Below are 19532 nucleotides of genomic sequence, written 5' to 3' on the forward strand. Positions count from 1 at the left end.
TGAGCTACTTGGGCCCACGGGCGGGGCATTTCGAGCATTCCGGTCTCCTAGCTCTGATCAGACAGTAACTTGACTCTAATATAGTGACGTCATTTTGATCCTCTTCGAGAATGAAGACCAAGCATCTAGAGAGCGTCCCCACTCCCGGGACTACATTTCCCAGAAGGCAGCGGGGCTTGCCTCCATAAGATTTCTCTCGGTGAGCCGAACTGGGCATGTGCGGCCGGAAGTGTCCCGGTTAAGACCGGAAGCTGTGTTCTGTCTCAGACTGTAGGCTTGGGCCGCCCCAGCTCGGTCCCTTCTCTGAGAGACCCCGGCCCCGCCCCCGCCCCGCTGCCCTCCGGGCCCTCCTGCGAGGGATGGCGGCCCAGCCCCGTCCCGGGCCGGCTTCAGAGCCCCGGGGGGTCAGCGCGGGGAGTCGTGGGGCCGGGGTAGAGGGTCCTTCGGGGCTGGGGGGCCCGCTCGGGGCGCGGGCCCCGCCTGAGGGTGAGGTGGCCTTGAGGAGCCTCCCCGAGGGGGCCCGGCCGGCCCGGCCCTTCGAGGTGAGGGGATGCCTGGGAGGGGGGGCTGCGCGTGGCGGATGTAGGGGACGCGCCCCGCCCTCGGCCGTCATTGGTTCATTCACTCAGGGCTGTCTTTGCCCTCGTTGCGCTCCTGGCCCCGGACTTATGTTGATTCTGCCTGGGGGGCTTCGGCCTCGCCCTGGGCTCGGCTTGAAACCGGGACTGTGGAGGCTTCGCAGTGTGTCCGGTGCCCGTCCCCTGGAGAGGCCGGACCGAACCCGAGCTTAAGTCAAACACGCATTTTGTTTTCTCACTTTTTCTTTTAAAAACAAACAAACAAATTAACCCCCCAAACTTGTGCTTTTTCATTCTCAGCACTTCCCAAACTGAGCCTTCCTTTCCTTGATACCCTTTCCTGAAGGGAAAAAACTTAACTCGGCCGCCTAAGTAACCCCTGGGAAAAGTCTGAGGGAGCCGGGTGCTGGGTCTTTTGTATTGTAGTAACTATGCACTCACGTGCCATTGGTTCATCGAAGTCTTCCATGTTAGTCTCGCAATCGTATTTTTCATTTCTTGGGGCCAAATAATCCATTGCATTAGCCATCCCCCACTCCAGGGGCATCTACTTTTATCTCCAGTTTTTTGATACTACAGAAAGTGCGACTCCAGATATTTTTAGTATTTGTCATTGACCTCCTTGGGGTATATATTCCAGCAGTGAAATCCCAGAGGACAAAGAGTAGGGGCATTTTAGTCATATGCTGTTATATTCATATAAAAATTGCCTTCCAGAATGTTTGGATCAATTCACATTTCAACCAACAATGAATTAGTGTGCACAATTCCCCAAATGTCCTGCTTGGTTATTTCTATTTATCTTATTAGTGATTTGGAACATTCTTCCATATTCATATGGTCGTTAATAGTTTGTGATTTTCTTGTTTTGGGGAATACTCATACTTTGATCTTGTATATCCTTGGAATACCTTTTGAGCTTCTATTTCCATTACTAATATTAGACCCATGTTAGAGATATTTGAGGTGTGTTTTTTCCTCATTTGATGTCTCCTCTATTTTGTTAATTCAAAAAATTTACCTATGATTTCTCTTTATGTCCTAAAACATGGTCTGTTTCTTTGGAGATGCCATATAATATTGAGAAAAACACATTCTTTAATGTTCTCATTCTGTAATTGTCAAATCTCTTACTTCTAAATTCTCTATCATTTTGCTTAGTTTTGTGTTTTCCTTTTTGTGGTAGGTTTGCCCACTTTTGAAAGAGAAGCATTAATCATTTATTATTATGTTACCATCTATATCTTTTGCAATTTAGCTAACGTTTTCTTTATGAATTTAGATTTTATGCATTTTGGTGCATATGTTTGGTATTGATTTTCTGTGATTCCTTTAAGCATGATATAATTTCCTTGTTTCTCTCTTGACAGTGTTAGCCATGTATTTCTTTGTTTTGCTTTTTAAGTATTAAAAATGAGTTGGGAGAGGCATAAGGTAATATTTCTTATAAGAAATTAGATTTTGATGAGTAAGAAATTAATTCAGAGTTGGGTTTTAGAGTGATAATTCTAAATTCTAAATGATAATTCAAGTGCTGCATGCTAAGATTTTGGTGTGTGCTAAAATGACTGTGGAAAAGTTCTTGTAGTTGGGAGAAGCCGATTTAAGGTAGGAGAAACTTTATGAGTAAGGACTTTGTTCAGAGGTAGTGTGATGTGATGGAAAAACTCCACTACACTTTTGAGTTGGAAGATGGTCAGAATCCCAATTTCTTTAATTTCTGTGTGACCACTTATAAGTCACTTGTAATTAGGAAAACTGAGTCAGGACAATAAAAGGGAACTGTGGCCCAACATTTTAACGTTACTGGGTTTCATTCTCTTAGTTTGACTAATGTATATGTGTATATAGTGGAGAAGGAGAGGAAAGGGAAATTGAATGTCCTTCCCTTTAGTCTTTCATGACATATCATGCATGAAAGTGAGCTAGCTATAGAAAGCAGTATTTGTTAGCCTATAGTAACAGAACATATGCTTATTAATCTAGATTGTAAAGAGTTGTGAATAATAAGAAATTTTTCATTTCTAAGATTGAAATATTTTGCCTGGTAATGGGAAGCAAAAAAATGACTTGTCTGAAAGGAAATTTCTTGTCCAGTCATTTTTTTAAAGTTGTGTCTGATTTTTTTTATGCTCCCCTTAGGGGGTTAATATTTGAGTGATTTGCCATTTCTTTCTGAAGTTTATTTTACAGATGAGCAAACTGAGATAAACAAGGAAAACTGACTTGCCTAAGATTACACAACTAGTAAGTGTCTAGGACCAGATTTGAATTCAGGAAGAAGGGTCTTCTTGACTTCGTGCCCAACACTTTACCTAGCTGTCTCCCCTATCCCATCCCCATAGAGTTTACAACCTTGTTTTTTCTGGCCTTCTTCTCATTATTCATCTTCTTCCCCTCTTTCATTCTTAATTGCTTCACATGGTTAAATTCTTACTATGCTTTCTGCCCACCCTCAACATAGCTACATACAGCAGTTGGGTCTCGAGGTAGCTAGAGCCCACAGCATGTTTATATAGAACAAATACAAAGTACATACTAGTTTATTTCTGGCAAGGAGGATTGTAGTAGTAAAGAATATCAGTAATAGCTTCATGCTTGAGGAAGAAATTCAGACGGGAACAGACAAGCAAGGCAGTGTTATTGTGAAGTCTTGATATATAATTGTGAATTATATATATCTATGTAAAATATATTTAACGCATGTTACATGTGTTATATATAACAAATATATAACAAAATATATTAACACAGTTCACAATAAAAACTACCATATACATAGTAGAGATTCATGGTTTCCTCTTTTCTGTTCTTTTTCTTTGGCAATGTTTGTTTGTTGTTGTTTGTCAAGTTCACGGTAAGAAAAGAATCATTTTAAAGGTGATGGTTGACATGAGTAAGAGTAAAGGAAACCGATAGTATTGGTCCAGTTGGCAGAAAGAGAACTTTACAAGTATGTTATGTAACCTTGGCAAGGTGTGACTATCCAGAAAAAAGTGTTGTCAGGAATGCCAGACTACTCAGAGAGGTTAAGAATAGTGAGAATGGAGGAAAAGCTAGTGGATTCAGCCAAAGAGAAGCCTAGAGGGTTATTTCAGAAGTCATAGGACCGGAAACCATGTGTGGAACTGAAGAATGGAGACAGTAAATACTGAAGGCTTTTTCTAGAAGCCCTGGGAGAGCCAAGCCATGAATTTTGGCAGGATAGGAGATATTCTGACATGTTTGCTGGCAAGAGGGAAAGAGAAAGGGTCTGTTGTCCTCACCACATGTCAAACATTTACCACATAGTAACCTGTGTAGCTGTAGCCTGGCAGCTTCATGCACATCTCTCCCTGAGGTGGAGAGAGACAGGAGGCTCCACATGGCAGACAAGCTGCCAAGCCACTTTTTGATTTTGTAACATATTTCCTTTGACCCAGCTCAGTTAAGCAACATAGTAAAGACTAGACCCCCCCCCCCCCCCATCTTTTCACCTTTTTTTTTAATCATGGAGATTGTTACTTTCTTTCTCTTCATAATGACACAATGTTAGGTGCTCATTAGAAAAAACTGCTTGGTATTGGAGAATAATTACTATGCTACATATATCAAATAAGACTAGAAGTGCGATTGCTGCTGGGAGGTATGTTTATTATACCATGTGGTTTGAAAGTTGAAGAGTGATCTGCACTAATCAAATTCAATTTGGAAGCTAATGTTTGAACAGTGCAGTGAAACTGCATATATATATACACACACATAATAGACCCTTATAATCGTCTTGCAATGCCAAAATTCAGTGTTATAAGAAAAACTTAAAGCAACCTCTGAACTCTGTCTTGTTTGAAGATGATGCAAGGAACCACTTTTGGGTGAGCAGAAATGTATTTGATATTTCAGCAATCAATGACCTTCAAGGATGTCACCGTGGACTTCACCCAGGAGGAGTGGGATCACCTGGGCCCTGCTCAGAGGGACTTGTACAAGGATGTGATGCTGGAGAACTATCAAAACTTTATCTTCCTTGGTAAGGACTGTTTTCTCTTTTTTTTTTTTTTTTTTTTTTTTTTTTTTTTTTAAATTTTTTTTATTTAATAGCCTTATATTTACAGGATATATACATAGGTAACTTTACAGCATTAACAATTGCCAAACCTCTTGTTCCAATTTTTCACCTCTTACCCCCCCACCCCCTCCCCTAAATGTCAGGATGACCCGTAGATGTTAAAATATAGTAAGGACTGTTTTCTCTCCATGGTTCAGAATCAGAATTAGGACAGAACCTTTACATTTACTTCATAGCTAGAAAGACTAAAGAAACTTATTGAGTTTTATTTCAGTTTTTCAGGATGTTCAAGAATATTTTGAGATGATTTTCTTTTTCTTTTTTGCTAAGGCATTTGGGGTTTTGTGACTTGCCTAGGGTCACACAGCTAGGAAGTGTTAACTGTCTGAAGCCAGATTTGAAGTCAGGTCTTCCTGACTTTTAGGGCTGGTGCTCCATCCACAGTGCCACCTAGCTGCCCCCAGTTCAAGATTATTTTGAAAGTAGAGTTATTCCTGCTCTCTTTTTGATCTTTTTGGTTAAAAGACAAAAGGATTTTCTGTTCCTAGATGAAAGTACTTTTTTTGTTCAGTGGAAATCCATAGCATCATTATCTTGATCGTGATATTGATTTCCCCCATTCTCTGTTCCCCTTAGTTGGATATTCTCTCCTAAAGCTCAGAGTCCAATACTAGTGATGGATTAAGTCAAGTTAAATTATTTTCTTTATGAGCCAAAATAACTCCTTGGTTTCATTCCATACTTTCTGTGGTGTCCTTCAGAGATGCATGGTTATCACCCCTAGACTTCCTAGGTTTCTCTCTTTCCCTGTAAGATAAAGGGATTAGGATTGAATTCTTTATTGATCCTTTGTACCCAGCATTTTCCTATTTCTTTTCCCATGAGCAGGATTTCCAATTTGCAAACCAGAGATGATTTCCCGACTAGAAATGGGTGAAGCACAATGGTTGATGTTGCTGAAAGAAGTTTCAAGAAACTTCTCTGCAAGTAAGTGAAATCAGGAGACAAGAATTTTGTCACCTTTAACTAAGCGGTTGGGACCAGAACTTCTGATTTATTAAACAATTGCTGTCATTAATTGCTTCTAGTGTTTTGTGAGGAATATTTTTGAGATAAGTTCCCTTTGTCACTTAGCTTCAATTTTAAATTATTTTCCATTTGAAATTAGAACTGTAAAAAGACTTTGAGTTGATTTAATCTAAGCCTCCCATTTTAGAGATCCAAACAGAAAAGGTAGGAAAATGGCTTGGTCAGGATCTTATGACTAGAGAGAGTAGAACTGGATCCCAGATTATCTTACTCCCACATCTAATGTATGCATTTGGGGGCATACACGATGGTCCTTTACCTGCTCTCTGTGTGAGACTCATTTTTAATTCTTTAGAGGCTTTAGTATTTTATATTTCTTTGCCATATAGCAACATTGATAGAATGTTAAAAAGATAGACCTTTGCTTTCATGACAAGTATATATGCAGTTTCTCAGAGGCAGTCTATCTTGCTCTTCTCTTGTTGGATTCTAGGCCCAGTTTCTTCTATATTATATGTTCCAAATATATATATTGATGAACAAGATCTACAAACTGCCTATCCTTATGTTTGGACAGTTAAGCATTTTTCATTTACTTAGAGTGGATGATCACATTAGTTTTGAATGAGAGCTTCTTTCCATGGAAGCCGTGATATTGTTCTGGAACATGTAACCTACACAACATCATTGACAAAGAAGATGATACACAAGGGAACCCCCTTTAAATTTAGTCTCCAGGATAGATCTCTTTCATCACAGTGGGAAAAAATTTTTAACAAACAGGTCTACTCTTTCTTTTATGTCTTAGCTAATATTTATGATCAGAGGGTCATCCAACAAAGTCATTTCTTTAATTAGAACTTTTTAAGATATCTTGAATGATTTTAATGGAAATTAGATTTTTTTATGGTGACATTTTGCCTAGCCCAATCAAATGTTTTTACATAATTGACATTAAGCACAGATGGGATCTTAAATTCTCCCTATCAACAAATTTTAAAATGGTAAACAATATGATTCATTATTGAATATTGCTTATTTTATTTTAATACCCTTCTCAAGGACATCCTTGGTTAATGTACTGATGACTAATTAGAATTTTGTATAAATGGTAGAGGAGTTAAGTTAAGCATTTATAAAGTTCTTACTATGGGCTGGGTAATGTGCAAAAACATTTCTACTCTTAAGGAGTTCACAGTCTAATGGGGAGACAGCATATAAACAATTATCTACAAACCAGATATATATATAGTGTGTGATTACACATATACATATACATACATACATATGTAAACATATACATTCCTACATATACAGAAGTAATCTTAGGCACTGGTAGTAAAGGAGATTAGGAATGGCTTCTTGCAGAAGATGGAATTTTATCCGAGACTTGAAGGAAATCAGGAAGTAGAATTAAGAATGGAGAGAATTCCAAGTTTTTATTTATTTGAAAAATAGAGTGGGGAGATGAACTGTCAAATGTGAGGGATAGCAAGGAAGCTAGTTACTGAATTGTAGTGTATACAAAAGGATGTAATAAAACTGGATACATAGGAATGGAACAGATTATGAAGGGCTCCAAAGCCAAATAAGATTTTATATTTGATCTTGGAGATAGTGAAGGTGGGGGAGTCATTGGAGTTTATTGAATGGAGTGACATGGTCAGACCTGCTCATTAAATCATGTTGAGAAGCTAAGTAGAAGATAGACTGAAATGGGGGTAAGGAGTAGGGAGAATTTTGAAGACCAACCCAGAAGACATTTAGATGAATAGTCATTGATCTCTGAGTCAGCTTTTTTCAGTATTAGTAAGATTTGGGATTTTCCTCATACTATTGGTAATCTCCTTTGAAATAGTTAGTGTATCTGTTCCTTTACACCCTCACATTTGTGTTACCTCTAGCAGTGTTCTATAGATAAATTTGTTACAATCTGGCTGCTTTTCCTGCTCTTATTTGGGGCTATTTCTCATTCCCTTAGAAGCAAATTCATAACGGACATTAAGATTTAAATATTGTGATTTCACTGTCCTTGATAGGGAAAATATACCTTTTCTGCTGCTATGACAATTAATATACATTGGTCAAATTTATTAAGTTATTATAACCTGTAATATGATTTCAGTTGTCCATTTCGCATTTTTGATTTCAGATTTGTTTAAATTGTTAAAAATTTAGCATTTGATTTCCATACCATATATTTTCTATCATTAATCTTTCGTTTCATTCTGATGTTAGTTTTAAGTTGGTGGTTTGATTGTTTCCTGTTGTTTGTTTATATCCAACTCTTTGTAACCCTGTTTGAGGTTTTCTTGGCAGAGATACTAGTTTGTCATTTCTTTCTCCAGCTTATTTTACAGATAAGGAACTGAAGTAGACAGGGTTAAATAACTTGTTCATAGTCATATAGCTAATAAGTGTCTGAGGCCAGATTTGAATTTAGGATGAATCTTCTTGGCTTTAGTACTTTATCTGATACTTTATCTACCTGCTCTGATATGATTGTATGCAAACAGCTAATTCAGGGATAGTTATAATAATATTGCATAATAATAAAAAATATTATCCTGCCTACTAAAGATATATTTTTAGTTTAGTCATTTTTAGTTGTGTCCGACTCTTCATGATCCTATTTTGTGTGTTTTTTTGGCAAAGATAATGGAATGGTTTGCCATGTCCTTCTCCAGGTCATTTTACATAGGAGGAAATTGATGCAAACAAAGTTAAGTGACTTGCCCAGTGTCACACAGCTAGTAAGTATCTGAGGCCAGATTTGAACTCGGGAAGATGAGACTTCCTCTCTTCAGGTCCTGAGTTCTGTGCCATGGCACCTACCTGTCTTCCCCTCAAGTCTCAGCTCAAGTACCAGTCACATGTGACACCTTTCCTGATCCCTTTTAATTGTTTGTGCCTTCCAAAAATGATTTTCTTTTTGTTATGTTTGTATACAGTAGTTATTCATTTGTTTCTATATCTATTGTTCCTACACATAGAATGTTTTTTAGTGGCAGTTTTATGACATTCAGACTTGTTTTGAAACAAAGTGTTATAATATTTAGGTCAGTGACTTTTAATTAATTTACCAGTCTTTCACTTTTATTTCTTGATGCCCTCATCCATATTTTCCAACTTATTTTTTGCCATCCTTCCCTGTGCCCCTCTTTCAAGAACTAATTCAAGAGCTTTGTTTGGGGTTTCACCATAGTTTTGCTCTATCTTGTTGTATCATGGCAAAGGCCCTGAACAGAAGAATACTTAGTAAATGCCTGTTAGTTAATTGATCTTGGGTCTAGCATTTTTTCCACATAGATTTTAGACATTGATTGACCCTAGTTTTGCTTTATAGAAGTAATATTAAGTCTGATAGCTCTTTTTTTTTATTAAAGCTTTTTATTTTCAAAATGTATACATAGATAATTTTCTACATTCACCTCTACAAAAGCCTGTGTTTTAATTTTTCCCCCTCCCTTTTCCTCATCCTCTCCTCTAGTCAGCAGCTTGCTGAATATGTTGAACATGTGCAGTCTCTCTGTACACATTTCTACAAATATCGTGCTGCACAAGAAAAATCAGATTAAAAAGAAAAAAAAATGAGAAAGAAAACAAAATGCAAGCAAATGACAACAAAAAAGAGTGAAAATACTATGTTTTGATCCACATTCAGTTCCCACTGTCCTCTCTCTGGTTGCAGATGGCTTTCTTCATCACAAGACCATTGGAACTGCTCTGAATTACCTCTATGGTATTTCTTCTAATAAGTTAGCCCCTCAAGTAGAAGAAAATAGTGTAGCCTCTAAATATATTAAAATGTATTTATAAATATATCTAAAAGCTAAACCATCCCAGTTTTTTCATTCATTTCTCAAAAAAATGTTTCTATCTTGAGAAAGCCAACAAATAGTATACAGGTGAAATAAATCTGCAAAAAAAAAAAGTTTCTTGATTATTCTGTATCCTATTACCATTTCTCTGGACAACTTCAATTTCTTAATGCAATATTCAAAAGACATACGGTATAGAGAATTGCTCATAAATTCCAAATATGGTCTGAACAGTAGAAACTATAGTTAATCAGCTAATTTGGGTTGATCTGATTACTCACTACGTGTCCATTATTTCAACCTAAGATTCAGTTCGATTTCGCGGCAATGTGGTGTATACACTTGATAGAGAGTTGGTCTCAGAGGCAGGAAGACCCAGATTCTTGTCCTGTCTATAACACCTATAGCTTTTGTGCCCTTGGAAGGTCAGTTAATCTTCCAGTTATTCATTAGTGAAGGAAGTTCTGGAGGAGACTAGTCTGTTTCAATAAAATCTCAAGGCCAGTCTCTATCCCTAAAATTTTTAATTTGGATTTTTTTTCTAGGTCATTATAAGCTGTTGAACTTGTAGTAAACCAAAACAGAAATTTTTGAACATGATCTGTTCTCAAACCAGGACTTCTTATCCTGTAATGATGCAAATAATGTTTTAAACCTAAATCCAAAGCATTACACTTCATCTTCATTAAATTTTACTCTATTTATTTACTTGTTTTTTAGCCCCACCTTGCTGAATTCATTGAAAATTTTTATGGATATATTTTATTTTTACATTGCCTTCATTGCCCAATATATCCCCTTCTCTCTCTCTCCTAGAGAGCCATCTTATAACAAAAGAGGAAGAGGGAAAAGAAAAGGAAGAGAGAGAGAAATGTCAAATTAACAAAACTAATGAGCATATTAGAGCTTCTGAATGAAGCTGGGGGAGGTCTTATCACCATATTGACTTGTGACATTACAAATTCATATTATTCAACCTCAATTGCCCTTTGCAGAAGGGCAGTCTTTTTATTCCTCTGTATTTGATTCTATCTCTGATTCTCCACAGAAGCTATTCTAATCTTTCTTTCCCCTTCTTAACACACCTTCTCCCTTTTCTTTCTCAGCTGAGGACCTTGACTCTCACTTTACTGAAAAAATGTAGATTTTTTATGTGAGCTTGTTTTCCAGTTCTCTTTATCTTAAAATCAATTATTATCTCCCACTTTCTTCTTTTTCTCCAGTCTTAGAGAAGTAGTCATTTTGCCAAGTCAAGCCCCTCTACACATACACTTGAAAAAACCTTACTATCATCCCTTCAAGTGCTTGTTCTCCATCTTTCCTCCTTTTCTCAGCCAAACTCTTTGGAAAAGTTGACTCTAGTTACTGCCTCCATTTACTTCTTTCTCTCCAACCCTTTGCAGTTCAGTTTCTGCCTATATCGCTTCCCTACATCATTGCCCATTCAAAGTTACCCATAATCTTTTAGTTGCCAGATCATATGGTCTTTTCTTAGACTTAGTACTTCTTGACCTATCTGTTGTATTTGATACTGTTGTATACCCTGTCCTCTAGAATGCTATCTCTTGTCTGGGATTTTGTGTCATTGGTCTTCCTTTATATATATTTTCTACCAGTCTGACTGCTCTTTCTCAATCTCCTTTGCTGCCTAATCCACCAGTTAAATGTTATAGAGACATCCTAAACTACTAAAATCAAATTAGTTATCTTTTCTCCAGTTTTTCTCTTCCAGAATTTGACTTTATTGCACTTTGAACTTTGAGATGTTGAACTAAACATCTTAAAACTGAACTCATCTTTTTCGCTGAATCTTTCCCTCTTCCAGAGTTTTCATTGATCTGGTAGAGGAAGCACCATCCATCCACAGCCTCAGGTTTGCAATCTTGGCAATGTCATGGGACTCTGCATCACTGCACATATCTAAATAGTTTCCAAATCTTGCTGTTTGTGTTTTATATCTGATCCCTTCTTTCTATTCACAGAGAATATTTCTATTCACAGAGAATGGAAATCTTAGTCTAGGCCTGAATCACAGATTATGGTAATACTCTCCAAATTACCTGCTTCAAGTATTTCACTACTCCATTCCATCCTACAAATAGATGCCCAAATGATTTTTTTAAAATGAAGATCTGATCATGTGACTCCCTTGCACAATCAACTCCAGTAACTTCTATCAATTTCCAATGGCCTCTAGGAGAAAATATAAACTTCTTTGTATAGATTTAATCCTTTACAATCTGGACCCAACCTGTCTTTCTAGTCTCATTGAATGTTATTCCTCTTCCAGCTGTCTTCCATCCAGTTAAACTGGTCTTCTCTTTGTTCCTCCTTCAAAACTCTTTGTATTCTGTTTTCATGCCTTTGCAGTGGCTACTCTAATATCTGGAGTATAAGCTTTTCCTCATTGAACCTCTCTCTTTTTTTAAGACATAGCTCAGGTATTTTCTGAATGAAACATTTTCTTTGCACACCAGTCCTTTCTCTCTCAAATTATATTTAATTACTTTTATATACATATACATATATATATATATATATATATATATACTTATCCCTCACTTATCTTTCCCTTTAAAATGTAAGATTTTTAAAGTATGGATTATTTCTTTCAATTTAATTGTATCTCTAACACCTGTGTAAGTGCCTAACACATTGTATGTACTTAATAAATTTTTGCTGATTGAACCAAATCCAACATTATATGTAGAGATATACACTCATAGTCCCTACATATCTATAGAAAAATAGGAGACAGATGCAGTCTTTTTTCTTTGGTGTCAAGCTTGATCATTATTATTATTATTTTTTTTGTTCTTTCTATTTACATGATACAGTTATGTATATTGCTTTTCTGAGTTTTAATATACTTTTCTGAATTCATATTCACTGTTTGACAGCACATTAAGAGGATTAATAGCTAGTGTTTATAAAATGCTCCAGTGTTTGTGAAGAATATTATATATATTATCTCAATTGATCTTCGCAACAGCTTTTTGAGTTAGTTTAAAAAAATTTTTTTTAAGTTTATTTATTTATTTATTTTTAATAGCCTTTTATTTACAGGTTATATGTATGGGTAACTTTACAGCATTAACAATTGCCAAACCTCTTGTTCCAATTTTTCACCTCTTACCCCCACCCCCTCCCCCAGATGGCAGGGACCAGTAGATGTTTAAATATATTAAAATATAAATTAGATACACAATAAGTATACATGACCAAACTGTTATTTTGCTGTACAAAAAGAATCAGACTCTGAAATATTGTACAATTAGCTTGTGAAGGAAATCAAAAATGCAGGTGGGGAAAAATATAGGGATTGGGAATTCAATGTAATGGTTTTTAGTCATCTCCCAGAGTTCTTTCTCTGGGCGTAGCTGGTTCAGTTCATTACTGTTCCATTGGAAATGATTTGGTTGATCTCATTGCTGAGGATGGCCAGGTCCATCAGAACTGGTCATCATATAGTATTGTTGTTGAAGTATATAAGGATCTCCTGGTCCTGCTCGTTTTACTGAGCATCAGTTCATGTAAGTCTTAAAGTTTATTTTCAATACACATTGCTTTATGAATCATGTTAGGAGAGAAAAATCAGAGTAAAAGGGAAAAACCATGGGAGAGATTAAAAAAAAAGAAAAGAGAATTGAACATAGCATGTGCTGATTTATATTCAGTCTCCTTAGATCTTTTTCTGGATGCAGATGGCATTTTCTGTCCAAAGTCTATTGGGATTGCTTTGGATTTTGAGTTAGTTAACATTTTACAGATAAGGGAAGTGATTTATCCACATTTAACACAGTAAGAGTGTGAAGTGAGATTTGAACTCAGATCTTTCTGATTCCAAGTCTAGTCTACTGTGCAACCAGTTCACTGTACAAAATACTTAGAACATTCCATTAAATTCCTACATTGTAGGTTAGCCATTCCCCAATCAATGGACATTTTTTCCCCAGTTCTTTGGTACTACAGAAAATAGTGCTATAAAATTTGCAGCTTTGGTATTATGCTAAGAAAATGACTGGTGTATCCATAATTTTTGACCTTTGACATCCCAGTATATTTTATCTACTACAGCTAAATCAAGACCAAAAGAAAAAAGCAATTTGTCATATCAACCAAAATATTTATAACAGAACTTTTTGTAGTAGTAAAGAAGTGGAAACAAAACATATACCCTTTGATGACTTTTTTGTATTTGGGTTGTATAACCATTTGGAACTTCTTATATGTTGTGAGATATATATTTCTTACCTAAACATCTTTTCCATTTTCCTAAGGAGTTTTCATTTAACAGCAATCAGTCAGTCAGTAAGCACTTATTATTATTTTTTAATTTCATAGCTTTTTATTTACAAGTTATATGTATGGGTAATTTTACAACATTGACAATTGCCAAACCTTTTGTTCCAATTTTTCCCCTCCTTCCCCCCACCCCCTCCCCTAGCTGGCAGGATGACCAGTAGATGTTAAATATATTAGAGTATAAATTAGATACACAATAAGTATACATGACCAAACAGTTATTTTGCTGTACAAAAAGCATCGGACTCTGAAATATTGTACAATTAGCCTGTGAAGGAAATCCAAAATGCAGGCAGGCAAAAATATAGGGATTAGGAATTCTATGTAATGGTTCACACTCATCTCCCAGAGTTCTTTTGCTGGGCGTAGCTGGTTCAGTTCATTACTGCTCCATTGGAACTGATTTGGTTCATCTCATTGCTGAGGATGGCCAGGTCCATCAGAATTGATCATCATATAGTATTGTTATTGAAGTATATAAGGATCTCCTGGCCCTAGTAAGCACTTATATATGGTATTTTTTGGTTTATTATAAATTCATAATGAATGAAAATAATTTCATTAGGACAGAATAATTTTTGACTCATTTTGTGCCACAGATCCCGTAACAGGACTGGGGAAGACTGTGAACCCCTTCCCAAAATGTGTTTCCTACATTCATAATGTTTTTTAAAATGCTCATTTTCAGTTAGAAATTAGAATAACTTTTTCACGCAGAAATTTATACCCTCCGTGAGTAGCAGGGGATGGGGAGAGTGAATCTAGCAATCCACAGATTCTTTGGAGATCATTGGAAGGCATATTAAGAGCTTCTGATGTAGGTTTTTGACAAAAAATGCATAACAAGGATTGGCCAATTATTGAGAATCTTATTTAGGTTTCTAGTAGCCCATTAATAAAGAAATCTTTGATTAAAATTATTCAGAGTGCCTAAATCCTTCTAGCTCTTCTATCATCCAACCTATATTTTTCTAACCATTGACATCCAATACCTTGCTGAAATTTAAATATTAAATGTTTATACTGAATGGATGTCCATCAATTGGAGAATGGCTGAATAAATTGTGGTATATGAATATTATGGAATATTACTGTTCTGTAAGAAATGACCAACAGGATGATTTCAGAAAGGCCTGGAATATGATGACCAGTTCTGATGGACCTGAAATGAGCAGGACCAGGAGATCATTATATACTTCAACAACAATACTATATGATGACCAGTTCTGATGGACCTGGCCATCCTCAGAAACGAGATCAACCAAATCATTTCCAATGGAGCAGTAATGAACTGAACCAACTATGCCCAGACAAAGAACTTTGGGAGATAACTAAAAACCATTACATTGAATTCCCAATCCCTATATTTATGCCCACCTGCATTTTTGATTTCCTTCACAAGCTAATTGTACAATATTTCAGAGTCTGATTCTTTTTATACAGCAAAATAATGTTTTGGTCATGTATACTTATTGTGTATCTAATTTATATTTTAATGTATTTAACATCTACTGGGTCATCCTGCCATCTAGGGGAGGGGGTGGGGGGGTAAGAGGTGAAAAATTGGAACAAGAGGTTTGGCAATTGTTAATGCTGTTAAGTTATCCGTGCATATAACCTGTAAATAAAAGGCTATTAAATAAATTAAAAAAAAATGTTTATAGTGTCTTCACTAATAAGGTCATGAGAGACAAGGTTAGTTTTACATTATTTATTCATTTTCAAACTGTGCTGGGCTTTCATTTCATCAGTGCTTTCATTTTGAATGTTCATCAGCCATCCAGTTCAAAGATCATTTGTCTCAATAAGACTTGAAATGCTATATATTCGATTTATAGATGAGGGAACTGAGGCCCGGAGAGGTTAAATAATTTGCTCAAATTCATACAAATAGTTTCAAAGGTGGGATTTAAATCCATGTCCTCTGATTTTAGGACCATTACTCTTTTCAGGATGGTTTTGTTTTCATGCAGAGATCAGAATTAGATTAGGATTAGAAAATGTTAATTGCCAGAACTAAGTTTTAGCTTTCTTGAAATTTAGACATTTTCCCTAAGCTAGCATACTAACAGTTATTCTGATATTTATAGATGCCTTAAAATAGATGGGAATTCCTTTTGTATTGACCACCTAATTATTTTAAACACTTTAGTTTTTTAGTTCCCTGTCACTACTGTTTACATATTGACTATCATTCTTTTTTTTAAATTTATTTCCAATTATTTATTTACAAAGCATATGCATCGGTAATTTTTTCAACATTGACCCTTGCAAAACCTTTTGTTCCAAATTTTCCCCTTTTTCCTCCTACCCCCTTCTTTAAATGTCAGGTAGTCTAATACAGTTAAATATGTCGAAATACATGTTAAATCCAATATATGTATACATATTTATACAATTATCTTGCTGCACATGAAAAATCAAATTAAGAAGGGAGGAAAAGAAAAACTGAGAAAGAAAACAAAATGCAAGCAAATAACAACAGAGAGAGTGACAATGCTATGTTGTGTTCCACACTCTTGTTCCCATGGTTCTCTCTCTGGGTGTAGATACAAGTGGAACTGGTTTGAATCCTCTCGTTGTTGAAGAGAACCACTTGACTATCATTCTAAATGATGTAATTTATCTTTTAGATATCAATAATATCCTTTTAGAACAAAGAGAAGGAATTATTTATATTATCTTATTTCTTTCAGGTCCCCTTTATCAGGAGAGTACATGTGAAACCAAGGACTCAACTCTAGAGGAGGGAAATTATTTGGGAGAGTCATCCATGAGAAGACTCACAATAAATACTAATGAATGTGGTGAAACCTTCAGGCAGATGGAACATCTTATTGTACATCAGGGAATTCAGACTGGAGAAAAATCCTATCAGTGTAATGAATGTGAAAAAGCCTTCAGCTATAACTCAGGCCTTAGTATACAGCCAAGAAATTCGAATGGAGAGAAATCCTATCAGTGTAACCAATGTGGGAAAACTTTCAATTATAACTCATATCTTACTGTACATGAAAGAATTCATACAGGATTAAAACCATATAAATGTACTGAATGTGGGAAAGCATTCAGAGAGAGAAGATACCTTACAATACACCTTAAAATTCATACTGGAGAGAAATCCTATAAATGTAATGAATGTGGGAAAGCCTTCAGCCAGAGGGGAAGCCTTAATTTGCATCAGAAAATTCATACTGGAGAAAAATCTTATAAATGCATTGAATGTGGAAAAGCATTCATATCCTACTCAGTCCTTACTATACACCAGAGAATTCATACCGGAGAAAAACCCTATAAGTGTAATAATTGTGAGAAAGCCTTTAGACAAAGAGGACACCTTACTGATCACCAGAAAATGCATACTGGAGAGAAATCCTATAAATGTAATGAATGTGGGAAAGCCTTCAGAGATAGGGGATACCTCATGATACATCAAAAAATCCATACTGGAGAGAAATCCTATTTATGTAATGTATGTGGAAAAGCCTTCAGAGAGAGAGGACACCTTACTATACATCAGAAAATTCATACTGGAGAGAAATCCTATAAATGTAATGAATGTGGGAAAGCTTTTAGGCAGAAGGGGAATCTTGCTGTACATCAGAAAATTCATACTGGAGAAAAACCATTTAAATGTAACATATGTGGGAAAGCCTTTAGGGATAAGGGATATCTTATTGTACATCAGAGAATTCATACTGGAGAAAAACCATTTAAGTGTAATGTGTGTGAAAAAGCTTTTACAGACAAGGGATACCTTACTATACATCAGAAAATTCATACTGGAGAGAAATCTTACAAATGTAGTGTATGTGGGAAAGCCTTCAGAGATAAGGGATACCTTGCTGTACATCACAGAATTCATACTGGGGAAAAACCATTTATATGTAATATATGTGGGAAAGCCTTCACAGACAAAGGTTACCTTACTATCCACATGAAAGTTCACACAGGAGAGAAGTCCTATAAATGTAATGAATGTGGCAAAGCATTTAGCTCCAACTCAGGTCTTACTATGCATCATAGAATTCATACTGGAGAGAAACCCTATATATGTAATGAATGTGGTAAAGCCTTTAGACAGAGAGGAACCCTTAATGATCATCAGAGAGTTCATACTGGAGAGAAATCCTATAAATGCAATGAATGTGGTAAAGCCTTCAAAGAGAAGAGATACCTTACTATACATCACAGAATTCATACTGGAGAGAAGTCTTATAAATGTTCTGAGTGTGGAAAAGCATTTAGGCAAAAAGGAAACCTTGCTGTACACCAGAGAATTCATATTGGAAAGGAACCTTTTTAATTCAAAGAATATGAAAAAAGATTGACAAAAGACATCGTAAGATTATTTTTATTAGAGAGAAATTCAGTCAGTGCACACTTGCTGAGTATGCAAAATCTTTTATTTAGAAAGGGGAAATGACCACTAATTTGTGGAATTTTTGGATGTGACATTTGAAATCTATTCCAATTCCTTCTTAATTTTACAGATGGCAGAGCTGATGACTGCTAGCAAAGTTAATTGCATTGATCATGATCATACAGCTAGTGAGTGACTGACCTGGGAGTAAAATCATCTTAGCTAAATACAAGGTTGCTTCCCTCCCCTCCCCCCATGCCATGCTATCCCTTTAACCCCCCTATAATCTGTGACCTATAAATACAAAAAATGTGAGCAAGTAATATCACCATGATATATTCTATGGAAGTAACATGCATTATTCTTAGAATTTCAGAGCTGAAAAGGACTTCAGAAACTTATCCAATGTATATATGAAAGAAGTCTTGCTATATTATATTTAGGGGATTACCCAGACTTTACTTAAAGATGTCTAGTGACTTCCAAAGGCAGCCCAACCTTTAGGATAACCTTGAGAATGGATAGAGTAAAAGAGAGAGAGAGAGAGGGAGGAAGGGAAGGAAAATGTGTATGTAAGGTGAAATGAATGTGGTGTAAAACAAAATGACATTAATTACCTATGTATGAGTTGAAGAGCAACTCCTGGTCTATGTTGATAAAAGAGAGTTTTCCCATTGAGAATATCCTAGTTCTCAAAGTATGGTCTAGAGAATCCTGGGGATCTCTGAAATCCTTTTAGAGAGTCTACAAAGTCAAAAATAGTTTTTATTTCCAATATGGTAAATGTCTATAAATATAATCCAGATAAACAAAAATGCTTTGCAGAGATCCTCAATAATTTTTAATAGGATGAAGATACTGAAAACAAAAGTTTGAGAACCACTGCACATCAATGAAATCATTGATCTGTTGCAAAAAACAAAATCAAAACATGTTTTTACATTAAGTGAGCTGATTTTTAAAGCACTTTGCAAACCTTAAAGTGTTGTATAAATACTAGTTATTATATAAGTGAATATGTGTATATATTAAACTATATATAGTACTAGACAGTACTAAAGCTATGGTACAGAGTTAACTATCATTCCATCCTTACTCTTACAAGTTATTTTGTCAGTGCAGCACAGGATAACATTAGTTTTTATTTATTTTTATTATTATTATTTTTTTGCTGTCTTTATTAAATGAGTGAGTAATTAAACTTGCAGTTCACTAAAACCTACATATTATCTAACCATACCTCCTTTTGAATTGTGAAATTGGCTTTTTGATCCAAGCATAAAAAAATTCTAAGTTAATTTTCATAGCTTGAGTCCAGTGACCTATCAAGATCTTTTAAAATCTTGACAAATTTATTCCATGTTTTAGCTGTCATTACTATCGTTGTA

At 35.7% G+C, this 19532-nt stretch overlaps 1 pseudogene; it reads left to right on the forward strand.

The window, feature by feature from the left end:
• The first annotated feature begins 229 nt into the window (after positions 1–229).
• On the forward strand, positions 230–18082 carry LOC100929142 (annotated as a pseudogene).
• Positions 18083–19532: the final 1450 nt, after the last annotated feature.

This window comes from Sarcophilus harrisii, chromosome 3, assembly GCF_902635505.1.
Source record: "Sarcophilus harrisii chromosome 3, mSarHar1.11, whole genome shotgun sequence".
Lineage (NCBI taxonomy): Eukaryota > Metazoa > Chordata > Mammalia > Dasyuromorphia > Dasyuridae > Sarcophilus > Sarcophilus harrisii.